This window comes from Zeugodacus cucurbitae, chromosome 4 (genome assembly GCF_028554725.1).
Source record: "Zeugodacus cucurbitae isolate PBARC_wt_2022May chromosome 4, idZeuCucr1.2, whole genome shotgun sequence".
Classification (NCBI taxonomy): domain Eukaryota; kingdom Metazoa; phylum Arthropoda; class Insecta; order Diptera; family Tephritidae; genus Zeugodacus; species Zeugodacus cucurbitae.
The window spans coordinates 48,453,079-48,466,369 of NC_071669.1; the positions used below are offsets into that span (position 1 = coordinate 48,453,079).

A 13,291-nucleotide genomic window follows, 5' to 3' on the forward strand; every position below is an offset into this window, starting at 1 on the left:
GGGGACGGGCCAAGCCCACTTTCACAAAAAATTTTCATTCAACCATGCCCCTCTCTAGTGTGATCCTTTGTACCGAATTTTATATTCATAACATTATTTATGACTTACATATGGCTCTTTCTAGATTACTGATTATCACCATCGGTTGACGCAGTAGTGATCCGATTTCGCCCATTTACAATACCAACCTTCTTATAGTGCCAAAGAACACTTTAAAAGGCTCTAAATATCCAAATAGTACTTACGAAATAATAATAATTTCTAACCTTTTCATTTCTGCCACAAATGTAAGGTACCACAACAGCGCGTTGGCCAATAGCTTAACCTGTCGCACTGCTGGCATTTCATTACACATTCCCCAGCACTTGTCCGCAACATTATGACTACTTGTGAGCATTCCGTATCCGTAATTTGATGAAGACCACAAATTCTTCTCATGAGTGATGCGCGCCAAGAGCGTCGGCTGGCGGGGGGCAAGCGCAACTACAAAGATACAAACAAACACAAAAACACATATAAATGAAAAACAAAGAAAACGTGAAGAAGAAGCAACAGTGAAACAATTGATTATGCAGCAAAAAACAAACGGTTAATGATTACGATGCCACCAAATGATGATGAACAAGTGCAACGTCGCAATACTATGCTAGCATGTGGACCAGGTAGGTATTCATTCAAGTTTTAGTTTTTTAGTGTTTATACGAGTACGAGTATGTGCTGACACAACCATTAAGGGGCACTGGCAAGTACGGCGCAAAATTACAGGTTTCTACACCCCAACTTGTGCGCCTCTTGCAGTGGCAAAGGCGAAAACGCTGCGAAAAAAAAGAAGAAATACATACAGACATACATATACATGGCGGCAGAAGAAGAAAACGAAAATGAGATGCCCAAAAAGGAACGATGCACCAAAAATTTCGGTTTCGAGCCAAAAAAAGGAGTTTCAATCACGATACGACATTAATATAGCCAACAAAAACAAAAAAACGCCAAAAAATCGCAAGAGAAGTAAAATTTAGTAATTTCAATTAAAATTCAGCAACATTTACCGTTATGCGCGCACACACGTTAAGTACATGGTATTATTACACTGTGAGAATGAAAATTGCGCGTGCGTGTCATAAATTTCAAAAGTGATCGATATTGAATAATAACAACAACAATAACATGAATTGTAAAATGCACTTGATACCGTTTTTATACCCTGAACAGAATATTAAGTTTGTCACGAAATTTGTAACACCCAGAAGGAAGCGTCGGAGGCCCTATAAAGTATATATATATATAAATGATCAGTATGTTCAACTGAGTCGATTTAGCCATGTCCGTCTGTCTGTATATATACGAACTAGTTTTTAAATTTTGCAGATGTTATTTTCTCTTCAAGAAGCTGCTCAGTTGTCGGAACTGCCGATATCGGACCACTATCATATCATATAGCTGCCACACAAACTGAACGATCGGAATCAAGGGCTTGTATGGAAAACTTCCGCATTTTACTACATATCTTCACGAAATTTGGTGTGAGTTATTGCTCATAGAAATAATTTAATCTCCGAAAAAATTGTTCAGATCGGTTCACTATAGCATATAGCTGCCATACAAACCGAACGATCGGAATCAATGGCTTGTATGGAAAATTTTCGCACTTGATGTGGTATCTTCACGAAATTTGACATGGATTACTGCTTAAGGTAATAATATAATCTCCGAAGAAATTGTTCAGATCGGTTAACTATATAACCTTAATGTTTCTAGCAAACAACCGGGCTAAAAAGAATTAGTAAAATGTTTTCTTGTTTTTTTTTTACTTACGTCTTTAGATTTGCTTAAACACATAGTTACTAAAAGAAATTCACCTGTAAAAGGTATATTAGCTTCGGTAGAGCCGAAGTTAACGTTTTTTCTTGTTATTAGCTACAAAGAAGCTGCTTAGGGTCCAAGCATGTATGAATGTATGTCACATAATATAGAAGAGTCAGCCAGAACCCCAACTACGAACACGAGCGTCTACATGCTGCCTCTTAACTGTCTACTATTACACATTTCAATGAAATTTTAGTTTACATACATACAAACAAACATACATTTGATAAACACGAGTTTATCTGCCGGTGCCCCAACCGCAAGCGCTTGCGACATCAGCAAAGATTTTATGACGTTTTCTTAGACTTTTTCCAACATATATACATACATACATATATAATACACCTACATACTTAATATATATGGTATGTATGTAATGTATTTATCTAAGTCACTTTTGTTTCCTATTCACAATTAAATCACTCATGTGGAGAAATTTTTGGCAACTTAATCTAATCTCACACAAGTTTGTTTGTATGTAAATACAGACATTTTCTGCACACACACTCAGTACTTGGCTGAGATTTAGCTCTTCTTCTCGTACTGCACTTATACTCGCAGAAATATTTTCGTATGTCAATAACACTCATCTCTTAATCCCGTTGCTCTTAATTTTTGTCGGCAACCAATGGAAAATTTATTTTTTAATGAGCACAATTTTAAGATAGAGGGTTTTATACTAGGGGTATGTATGGTTTCAATGCAAAAAGTACCTGAAAATCGGTCAATTATATTATATATATTATATTATTATTACACTTTTGATTTCGAAACCAATATAATACGGACCCATTTTGACTTTGAGTTAGGTTAGGTTTGTCTAATGGGCGAGCAGGTCTGGATGCCAGAGGGAGTGCCTTCACACATTCTCTGAGTAGTAGCCATCGTTTAAGATGCTAGCGCTTGACGAGAATTTCAAGTCTCACTAACGATACATCCTTCAACTTATCGTGCTGTGGGGCCCCAAGATTCCTGATATCCATTTGGACTTTAGTTCGGATGTTTCCAGTGTGAAGCGTCTAAACTTCCTTGTATCCTTGGATTAGGGCTCTTAAAATTATTAGATTAACCTGAAAACCGATTATTCGAATATCCGGTTTGTAACCGTTCGTACGAATATTAACCGGTTAGTGCTATTCGATTAGTCGCAATGTTACGACTATTCGAATAATCGTTCTACTACGGTTATTCGAATAGTTGTTATGCTACGACTATTCGAATAGTTGCTCCAAGCAGCCTTTGATTTATGTTTGTTTTTATTTGTAAAAATGTCAATCGTTCACATTTTTCATGAGTTTCATATTTTTCAATAACCATAGAAATTTAATGAACTTTTACTATTCGAATAGTCGACAACGAACGGTTAATCGAATAGTCGATGACTGACGATTATCCGAATAGTGCAAACCGAATATTACTATTCGGTCAATTCGGTTAATCGATTAGTCGAATACCAAGAGTTCTACTTTGGATCCAACTTCAGTGGTTTTTGGTATCACAAAAGACCTGGCACGGATATAGATCACGGTAAAATCTTTGACTTGAGAATCAACCTTAATATCTGACCAAATTACCATAGGGTGGTGTTGGTGGCGAATGCACCGAAATGAAACGTTTTGTTCACACATTGAAATTACTAGAAGTATACGACAGAACATTGGCTACGGCGAATACCGCAGACGATGGAACGATGAGCTGTACGAGTTATACGACGACATTGACATAGTCCAGCGAATAAAGACAGCGGTTACGCTGGCTAGGTCATGTTGTCCGAATGGACGAAAACACTCCGGCTTTGAAAGTGTTCGATGCAGTACCCGCCGTAGGAAACCGAGGAAGGGGAAGACCACCACTCCGTTGGAGGGACCAGGTGGAGAGCGACCTGCTGACACTTGGGATCTCCAACTGGTGCCGAACTGCGAAGGAAAGAGAGGAGTGGCGCACTATCATCGATTAGTCTATAACCGGCTAAACGGTTCAATGCCAATCACATAATAATATATGATATCAAAAACTTCCGAAAATTGACAGAAATCACTGTATATTGAAAAAAAACGGCTTCTGATGAACTTTGATTCGAGCTTAATTGTGGCTAAAAACAGACTATAACACTCCAACTCAAAATAAAAAAAGCATTAGTCAGCCAAACTATATTTATGAACAAATTGGTTACAGTTATTGCTCTTTAAGTAACAGCAACGGTGATATACTGAAGGTCTTCCAGTTCGACAAAGTTCAGTTCCACAAATTCCTTTTTTTGTAAACAGAAATTTAAGTACAATAATGTACAATATTTCAAACTTTTTTTCAGTCACCTGTTTACTTTTGTTGATAATTTTAAGACTTATAATCAGAGTACTATTTTCTAATGACCCAACGAAGCGATTAGTCCACATTAGGTGGCAAGATATTTCTTTATCTTGGAACACCTAACAGAGTAGAATTCTCTTATCTCTCTGAACATACGGCGAAGTAAAGGAGTAGGCGATCTTCCGCTCTCACCATCAACAAATAATTCCACTGATTAAATGAAATGTTTAGACATTTGATGTAGGTTAACCTTATATTATTAAAATTTGATAGAACGAAAAACATGCAAGTTTTAAAGAGCCCCAAACCGGAGAACCTTGTTATAGTGAAAGGACGCTCAGGAGTTCTATCTGACGAAGAGTAATTGATAGAACGAATAACATATCAATGTCGGATTTTTCGTTCGAGTCCAAGTTCTGAAAAAATAGAAACTTTGTTGCGACGGTTTAGGTTAAAGAGCGGATCTCATGAATCTCACTTGGACAACTAAAATCGTATGTTCTTTGTGATACCGTCAACTCCCAAATATCCCAGATCTTTAAGCGTCGACAAAGCGCTTCGAGCCGCTAAGTATTTGTTGAAGTGGTTAATATCTATTCGCTAATTCCTCAAATTCGCCGAAACAAGAGATTGATTATTTATGATTGAACGAACACCTTTGATGCTAAACTATCATATAAAATGGCGTGATTAAGCTGAACGAGCTGTTACAAACTTAAGTTCTAAGCCAATGCATTTACATTTGATATGGCAACACTACATTTTTGAATTTCCGGCGTTTATTCACACGCCCTCGTATTCATATTCGTAATTACACGAGCAGTTTAATTAAGTGACGACAAAGAGAGTGAGTCGTATCACTTAACATACAGCGCAGAATCACAGTAATTAGTAATGATATTGCAGCAAGATTTATGTAACATGACAACAAATGCAACTCTGCGTTGAGTTTAGATATTATTTCGTTGATTTCAGTAATTAGTAAAATTTATTCAAAAATAATAAAGATCATTTCAAAATTATACAATTTTTCACATTAATTGGCAATAAAGGCAATATTTAAGTGAAAAATTCAATATTTGTGCATGTGTATGTATGTATGTATGTGTGTGAAAAAAAAATAAACACGAACGCGGCGCACAATTTTCACAACACCCAAAGTGCGATCTGTCGCGATTAGGAAGGCACGCAAGGCGCATGGGTGCACAGTAATACATAGATACAAACAGACAAACAGCTATACATATGTACATTTGTATGTGAGTGCATGCAAATACGCCAAGCGTGCGCTGATTTATTTTTTTTTTTTTGCATTTTTCGTTGAAATTTTCTTTTTATTATTTATAAATTGACAAAATGGACCGACCCTAATACAAATGTGCAGTGTAAATTCACGAAAATTACACCTTTGAAATACCTCAAACAAACAAACAAGTGCATTTTCATGCCTTCATATAACTGTATATGTATGTGTGTGTGTGTGTGTGTGTGTGTGAGGTATGGTGTATTCTGTTCATAAACGATGCAAATTACAAAAGTACAAGTACAAAAGCTGCCAAAACATATGTATGTACGCATGTAAATGCATATAAATTTATATAGAAAACCATATACCGCAATACTCAGTGAGTACGAATATAAAATGCACACACAAACATACAGACACACGCACGCACAAACAGGTGTGTGTATCAAGCGATTTTAAATAGTTGTATGTACGTTTATATGTTGGTGTGTGTGTGTGTGTTTGTACACTTAACTACCCACTAAACCAAAGTAAAAGCAAAAAAAAACAAAAAAAAAAAAAATATTGTAGCGCAACGCGCGCGCTGCTGTACACGCCGATTCTTTGCGTCGGTTTTTTCAAGTCGTCACTTAAAACGCGGTGGCTCGATGTGAATTGGATTTAGTCGTTAACGAGCGGCCAACAAGATCAGATCAAATTCGGAGATTCCGTATCTTTTTGGTTAACACACTAAAATTTCGTATATACATACATACATAATATATAAATATCAAATTTAAAAGCAAACGAACAGTTTTTTTAGTAGCAGTGCACACACACACACATACATACATATGTATATGTGTATATATTTAAATAGTTGAAAGAAAAAAATAATAATAATAAATTCAAGCAGCTGAGCGATCAGTGAGTGTTAATAACTAGAAAAAGCAAGTACAAAAATTAAAAGGCAAACAAACAATAACAACAACAACAACAGCAATTTGTTAATTTATAGAAAAAATTAAGCGCAAAAAAGTGTTGAAATACAGAAAAAAAACACGTCAAAAAAGTGTGTTAGAAAAAGTGTAAAGCAACAACAACAGCGTTAAAAAAAATTGCCATAAAACAACAACAACAACAACCAGGAATTTTCTAACAAAAATTCGAAAGGTAATTGAAATTTTGTTTGCGATATATAGAGAAAAGACTAAAGCTTCGATTGGAAAATGCAAAAAAACAGCACATAAACACAATACAGTATATACAAAAGCAGTAAAGTTAGCTGTTAGAAATAGAAAAACTGCTGCAATCACTGCAATAAAAATTCAAAGCTGCAAAACGCAAAACATCAGCTAATTATTGACTGCAATTAAAATTGGCATTTCAGCGCATTAATTCCGCGCCAATGCACACAGCACAGCTGCTGCTGGCAACTCTAAGCATTGTTACCACTGCCCGCATTGTGTAGTGAGTGCTTGCAGTCCGCGTACTTTGTGAAGGCCTTCGAAGGTTTTTCGGCACCGTTGTTATTGTTGTGGTGTAAAGTTTACGATTCGTAACGAACTGAAGAAAGAATGCGCGGAATTTTATAGTTTTTTATGAAATTTTTACAATAGTGGAAAATTTTTGTGGTTTTTTTTTGGGGATTTTTTTTCTGATGTTTTATTAAATTTTTGTTTTTTTCATAATTTACTTTTTACTTCAATTTTTTTTTTGGTGTTACAATTGAATTTTTACAATTTATTTATTTTATTATTTTTTATTTTTTTAATAAAAAAAATATTTTTTTGTTTTATTTTTAGTTTGTTTAATTATTGTTTGGATTTTTTAAGTGTTTCGATTGAATTTTTACAATATATTTATTTTATTTTTTTAATACAAAAATTTTTTTGTTTTATTTTTAATTTAATTATTGTTTGAATATTTTAAGTGTTTCAATTGAATTTTTACAATTTATTTATTTTATTTTTTATTTTTTTTAATAAAAAAAAATATTTTTTTGTTTAATTTTTAATTTAATTATTTTTTGAATTTTTTAAGTGTTTCAATGGAATTTTAACAATTTATTAATTTATTTTTTATTTTTTTATAAATTTTTTTTTGTTTTATTTTTAATTTAATTATTTTTTGAATTTTTAAGTGTTTCAATTTAATTTTTACAATTTATTAATTATTTTTTTTTTATTTTTTTTATATTTTATTATATTTTATTATTATTCCGTAATTTTTTTTTATTTAATTTTTTTTTAATTTTAATTTTTTTTTTTAATTATTTATAAATTTTTCCACATTATTTTTGTTTCATATTATTATTTTCACTTAATTTTTTATATATAAATATTTTTTTATTTTCTTTTTGTTTCATTTTATTATAATATTTTGTTTTGAATTTATAAATATATTATTTATTTATTTATTTTTGTTTGAATTTGAATTTTTTTTTTTTTAATTTTTTCCTGTCTCAGCACATTTTCATTCACACCAAACATTTCACAGCTAAGTAATACAGTGCGAAAAACAAAAGCAAAAAAACAACAATAACAACAACTATGTAAGCACATTAAAATTTTATTAAATTTAAATGTAGCATATTGTTGTAATGCTGTTAAATTTAAGGAAATGCAAAGCATGTTGTATATTTGTGTGTGTGTGTGCGTGTGTGTACGACTGTTGTCTGCAACGTGAATTGTAAGTTATAGGTCAGAGCAAGTGTGTTTATGTGCTAAATATACAAATACATATGTATGTATATAGTATATAAATCATAGATGACACTAGTTAGAACTGGAGTGATTAACGTGCAAGTTGTGGAAAGTAGTGCAAAGGGCAACGTGACAGTGGTTTACTGCGTTTATAAATAAATATAAATATTATATTTAAATAATTTTTTTTTTATATTTTAAATTAAAAAAATATTTTTGAATTTAATAATAAAAAAAATAATAAATTTTTCATACAAAAACATATTTTCTATAAAATATTCAGTGGTTCAGAATGAGCTTACCTGGTTTCAACTTTAATTAGTTCGGATCTATTATTCTTCGGTCATCTCATTCGCTTGTTAATTACTTTCGGAATATGATATTATTTGTTTGATAAGACCATTCTATACTCCTCAAATGATCGCTCCTAGAATGATGTCGTGAACCTGTTTATAGGATTTCGGTGGAATCCTATGTGAGAGATGTTAATTTTTCTATATATGTATATATAGGTTAATTACCTTGAAAAGGACCTACGTAGATCCTTCAACAAGATTACGTCAAAATTATTTTAATTCGCCATATATTAATCCGTGTTTCGATAAAATACAATATCTGGTGAAGTGAAAAAGTGTTTACCATTACAATGGAAATCACTTTTTTCCCCTTTTTTATTACAATCCAGTAAATGATGCCGGAGCGAACGTTGATTACAAAGTCAAGATTCAGCCACTTTTTCTACGAAAGATAAATCTACGTAACTTTGGAAAACAGCCAGAAATATATCTAAAAACGGTCAACTCGGCACTATTTTATTTAGGTAACATATCTGACACAACAACAACAAAGGCAGTTATAAGTCGGGACCTCTTAGTTCATATAGTATACTGTACTGCATTACTGTCTTCCTTGGTTAAATAAAATAAAATAAAATGAAATAAAATTAAATTAAATTAAATTAAATCAAATTAAATTAAATTAAATCAAATTAAATAAAATAAAATAAAATTAAATTAAATACAATAAAATACAATAAAATAATGTAAATTAAAATTAAAATGAAATAAATAAATAAAATTAAATTAAATTAAATAAAATAAATAAAATAAAATAAAATAAATTAATAAATAAAATAAAATAAAATAAAATAAAACAAAATTAAATTAAATTAAATAAATAAATAAAATAAAATAAAATAAAACAAAATAAAATAAAATAAAAAAAAATAAAATTAAATTAAATTAAATTAAATTAAATTAAATTAAATTAAATTAGATTAAATTAAATTAAATTAAATTAAATTAAATTAAATTAAATTAAATTAGATTAAATTAAATTAAATTAAATTAAATTAAATTAAATTAAATCAAATTAAATTAAATTAAATACAATAAAATAAAGTAAAATAAAATTAAATTAAATTTAATTAAATTTAAAAATTTAATTTAAATTAAAATTAAAATGAAATAAATAAATAAATAAAATAAAATAAAATAAAATAAAATAAAATAAAATTAAATAAAATAAAATAAAATAAAATTGAATGAAGACATTTTACTCTTTTTTAATGACCCCACGCAAAAACGTGGCGGGCTGCTAGTATAATATATATGCAAAAAGTAAAAAAATCACCGATACACCGCTGCGTATACGCGACATTCCTGTATCAATACATCAGACGCCTGAGTGACATATTTATGCTTGTATGATATTGCAGCAAACTAGGCATGTGATTTATTGAGAAAAATTGCAAATAAATTGATCAATACATATAATCTCAAATGCGCCATCAACGCAAAGTCCAACGAACACCGTGTAAGCTTACTATATACTATACTATAAGTATATTTCTCTTTAATTTTTTTCTGCCTGCAGCGTGAGCGAATCACAACGGAAACGGAAATAGTGCGTAAATCACGAGTGCAACAACAACAAATGCAGTAACAGACAACAGACTAAATATAGCTGTTACATTTCGCGCTTCAACCAGCGATTTTTATCAATGTGCACATTAGTGACGCCATTAAATTAACCGCAATTCGAGATAATCCGAGCTGATCGCAGCGTTAAGCTGCGCTCATAACTGTCGACGGCCGAGCAGAAATACCAGCTCTCCATATATTTAAATATGTACGTATGTATATACCAACATGTGCGCTGACTCGTGTGTGGGTGGCGGTCACTTACACATACATACAAGCTAAGTGAGATGTTTACTCGTGCCATTTAAAAGTGCTAAATGTGATTTAATGGCAAAAAAATAAACACTCTGATTATTAGCTGCACGAAAAAAGTGTTGTTTTGCTTTAATTCACGTTTTCGCTCGTTCTTCGTTTGTGATAATGCAGTTGAAAGAAAGAAAAACTGCAAACGCATGCAGTAGATGATAATGATGATGATAAACAAATAGACACATATACATACAAACACGCACTAACACAGACATAGATGTCTATAAAACGCGTTCTATCGACACTTTAATGTAGTCACTCGCTTATGGCTGTCATGTGCAGCTTATAACATCGTAAACCGTATAAACACTTTGCTTGGGTTTATCTAAATATTATCATTTGTGCCAAAAAATACCAACTTATTTAAGAATTAACTTTTATCACCTCCAAAAACAGCTTAGCAGCCTCTCTTAAGTGCTGTGGTAAAAAAACACAGAAAAATAATTTAATTTTACTGCGGTTGAATAATAAAGCTGACGGTGTGGCCTTTCCATTGACATTGTTATTGTCGGTTGTGATTTTGATTCACTTGAAATCACAGTAGAACGCAGAATAAACGAAAACTTGTTTATTTTAGCTAAAAATAGCTTCTACCACATCCGTTTAATGCTCTAACAGGCCAATTCTTTTCAAAGGTGTTATTACATAATCATATATTATAATTAACTAGTCTATTGCTTAGATGAATTCATGGGTTCGTTCATGAGATCGTAGCTATCAAAAATTTTAGCAAAATTGACAGTGAAAATATATAAAAAACTAAAAATTTTATCATCAAAGGAGCAGAAGATTTGTAGGCACGACATGGATTATCGACAATTTTTATGCCAAGATAAGAAATCGGGCAATAAAATAACACACAATTTTACCCATATATTCGGCATAAAGTCCAATAGAATAACGAATATCATATCGATTTCAATCATTTTCACCACCAACATACGTTGTATCCAATACGCTCATTTAATTTGGCTAAGATATTTCACATATTAACCGATTTATAAGCTATTAAATTATCAATTCGAATAGCAATTACCCGCTTGAAGAACAACGAAGCGGCGGGGGCCGATAGATTACCGGCAGAGCTATTCAAATACGACGGCGAAGAACTGATAAGGTGCATGCATCAGCTTCTTTGCAGACTATGGTCGGAAGAAAGCATGCCTGACGATTGGAATCTCAGTGTGCTCTGCTCAATCCATAAAAAGGGAGATCCCACAATCTGCGCCAATTACCGTGGGATAAGCCTTCTAAATATCGCATATAAGGTTATATCGAGCGTACTGCGTGAAAGACTAAAGCCCACCGTCAACAAACTGATTCGACCTTATCAGTGTGGCTTTAGACCTGGAAAATCGACAAGTGACCAGATATTCACCATGCGCCAAGTCTTGGAGAAGACCCGTGAAAAGAGGATCGACACACACCACCTTTTTTCGATTTTAAAGCTGCTTTCGACAGCCCGAAAAGGAGTTGCCTTTACGCCGCGATGTCTGAATTTGGTATCCCCGCAAAACTAATACGGCTGTGCAAGTTGACGCTGAGCAACACCAAAACCTCCGTCATAATTGGGAAGGACCTCTCCGAGCCGTTCGATACCAAACGAGGTATCAGACAAGGTGACTCACTATCGTGCGACTTCTTTAACTTGATGCTGGAAAAAATTATAAGAGCTGCAGAGCTAAATAGAGAAGGTATAATTTGCTACAAGAGTGTACAGCTCCTATCGTACGCCGATGATATTGATATCATCGGAAGCAACAACCACGCCGTTACTTCTGCTTTTTCCCGCCTGGATAAGGAAGCGAAGCGAATGGGTCTGGAGGTGAATGAGGACAAGACGAAATATCTCCTGTCATCAAACAAACAGTCAGTGCACTCGCGTCTTGGCTCCCTCGTCATTGTTGACAGCCATAACTTTGAAGTAGTAGATAGTTTCGTATACCTAGGAACCAGCATCAACAACCCCACAATGTCAGCCTCGAAATCCAGCGCAGAATCACTCTTGCCAACAGGTGCTACTTTGGACTGAGTAGGCAACCAAAATCAAACTCTACAAGTCGCTTATCATTCCCGTCCTGCTTTATGGTGCAGACGCTTGGACGATGTCAACATCAGATGAGACGACACTAGGAGTTTTCGAGAGGAAAATTTTGCGCAAGATTTACGGACCTCAGAACATTGGCAACGGCGAATACCGCAGACGAAGGAACGATGAACTGTACGAGTTATACGACGATATTGACATAGTTCAGCGAATAAAAAGACAGCGGCTACGCTGGCTAGGTTATGTTGTCCGAATGGACGAAAAGACTCCAGCTCTGAAAGTGTTCGATGCAGTACCCGCCGGAGGAAGCCGAGGAAGGGGAAGGCCTCCACTCCGTTGGAGGGACCAGGTGGAGAGCGACCTGGTTACACTTGGGATCTCCAACTGGCGCCGAACTGCGAAGGAGAGAGAGAAGTGGCGCACTATCGTCGATTCGGCTATAACCGGCTAAACGGCTGCAACGCCAATCACATACATACATGAGCTATTAAGCTCATCGTTTTTTTGAAAAACCTTTAATTAGGTATATGGGAGCTAGGGAAGTTATGATCCGATTTTAATCATTTCTGGTACAGAGACACACTATTCGAAGAAAAAGATTTCCTATGAATTAAATTAAGATACCGGAGAGATTTACCAAAATTGTCGGTGAAAAATTACCATAGGACACTGAGTTCTTCATATTCGATATCCGAGGCATTGAACAGTTATAATCTGATTTCGACACATTATTTGTGTAAAGTTTTATTCCGCTATCTTCATTGGTTCCTTATGTATATATTATAAAGTGAAGGAATAAGATGGAATTCAAAATTGAGTTATATGGGAAGTTGTCGTGGTTGTGAACCGATTTCATCCATTTTCCACACGTATCATCAGGGTGTACAGAAAATAATATATACCGAAT

The 13,291-nt window shown here is 33.4% G+C and overlaps 1 protein-coding gene across 1 annotated transcript in view; it reads left to right on the plus strand.

Moving 5' to 3' along the window:
* Positions 1-6,070: 6,070 nt before the first annotated feature.
* Positions 6,071-13,291, plus strand: part of LOC105220975 (proton-coupled amino acid transporter-like protein CG1139) — a 31,529-nt gene continuing 24,308 nt past the window's right edge. The window contains exon 1 of the mRNA XM_011197572.3: positions 6,071-6,574. The gene's annotated coding sequence lies outside the window, so the exon portion shown is untranslated. The remainder of the gene's footprint in view (positions 6,575-13,291) is intronic.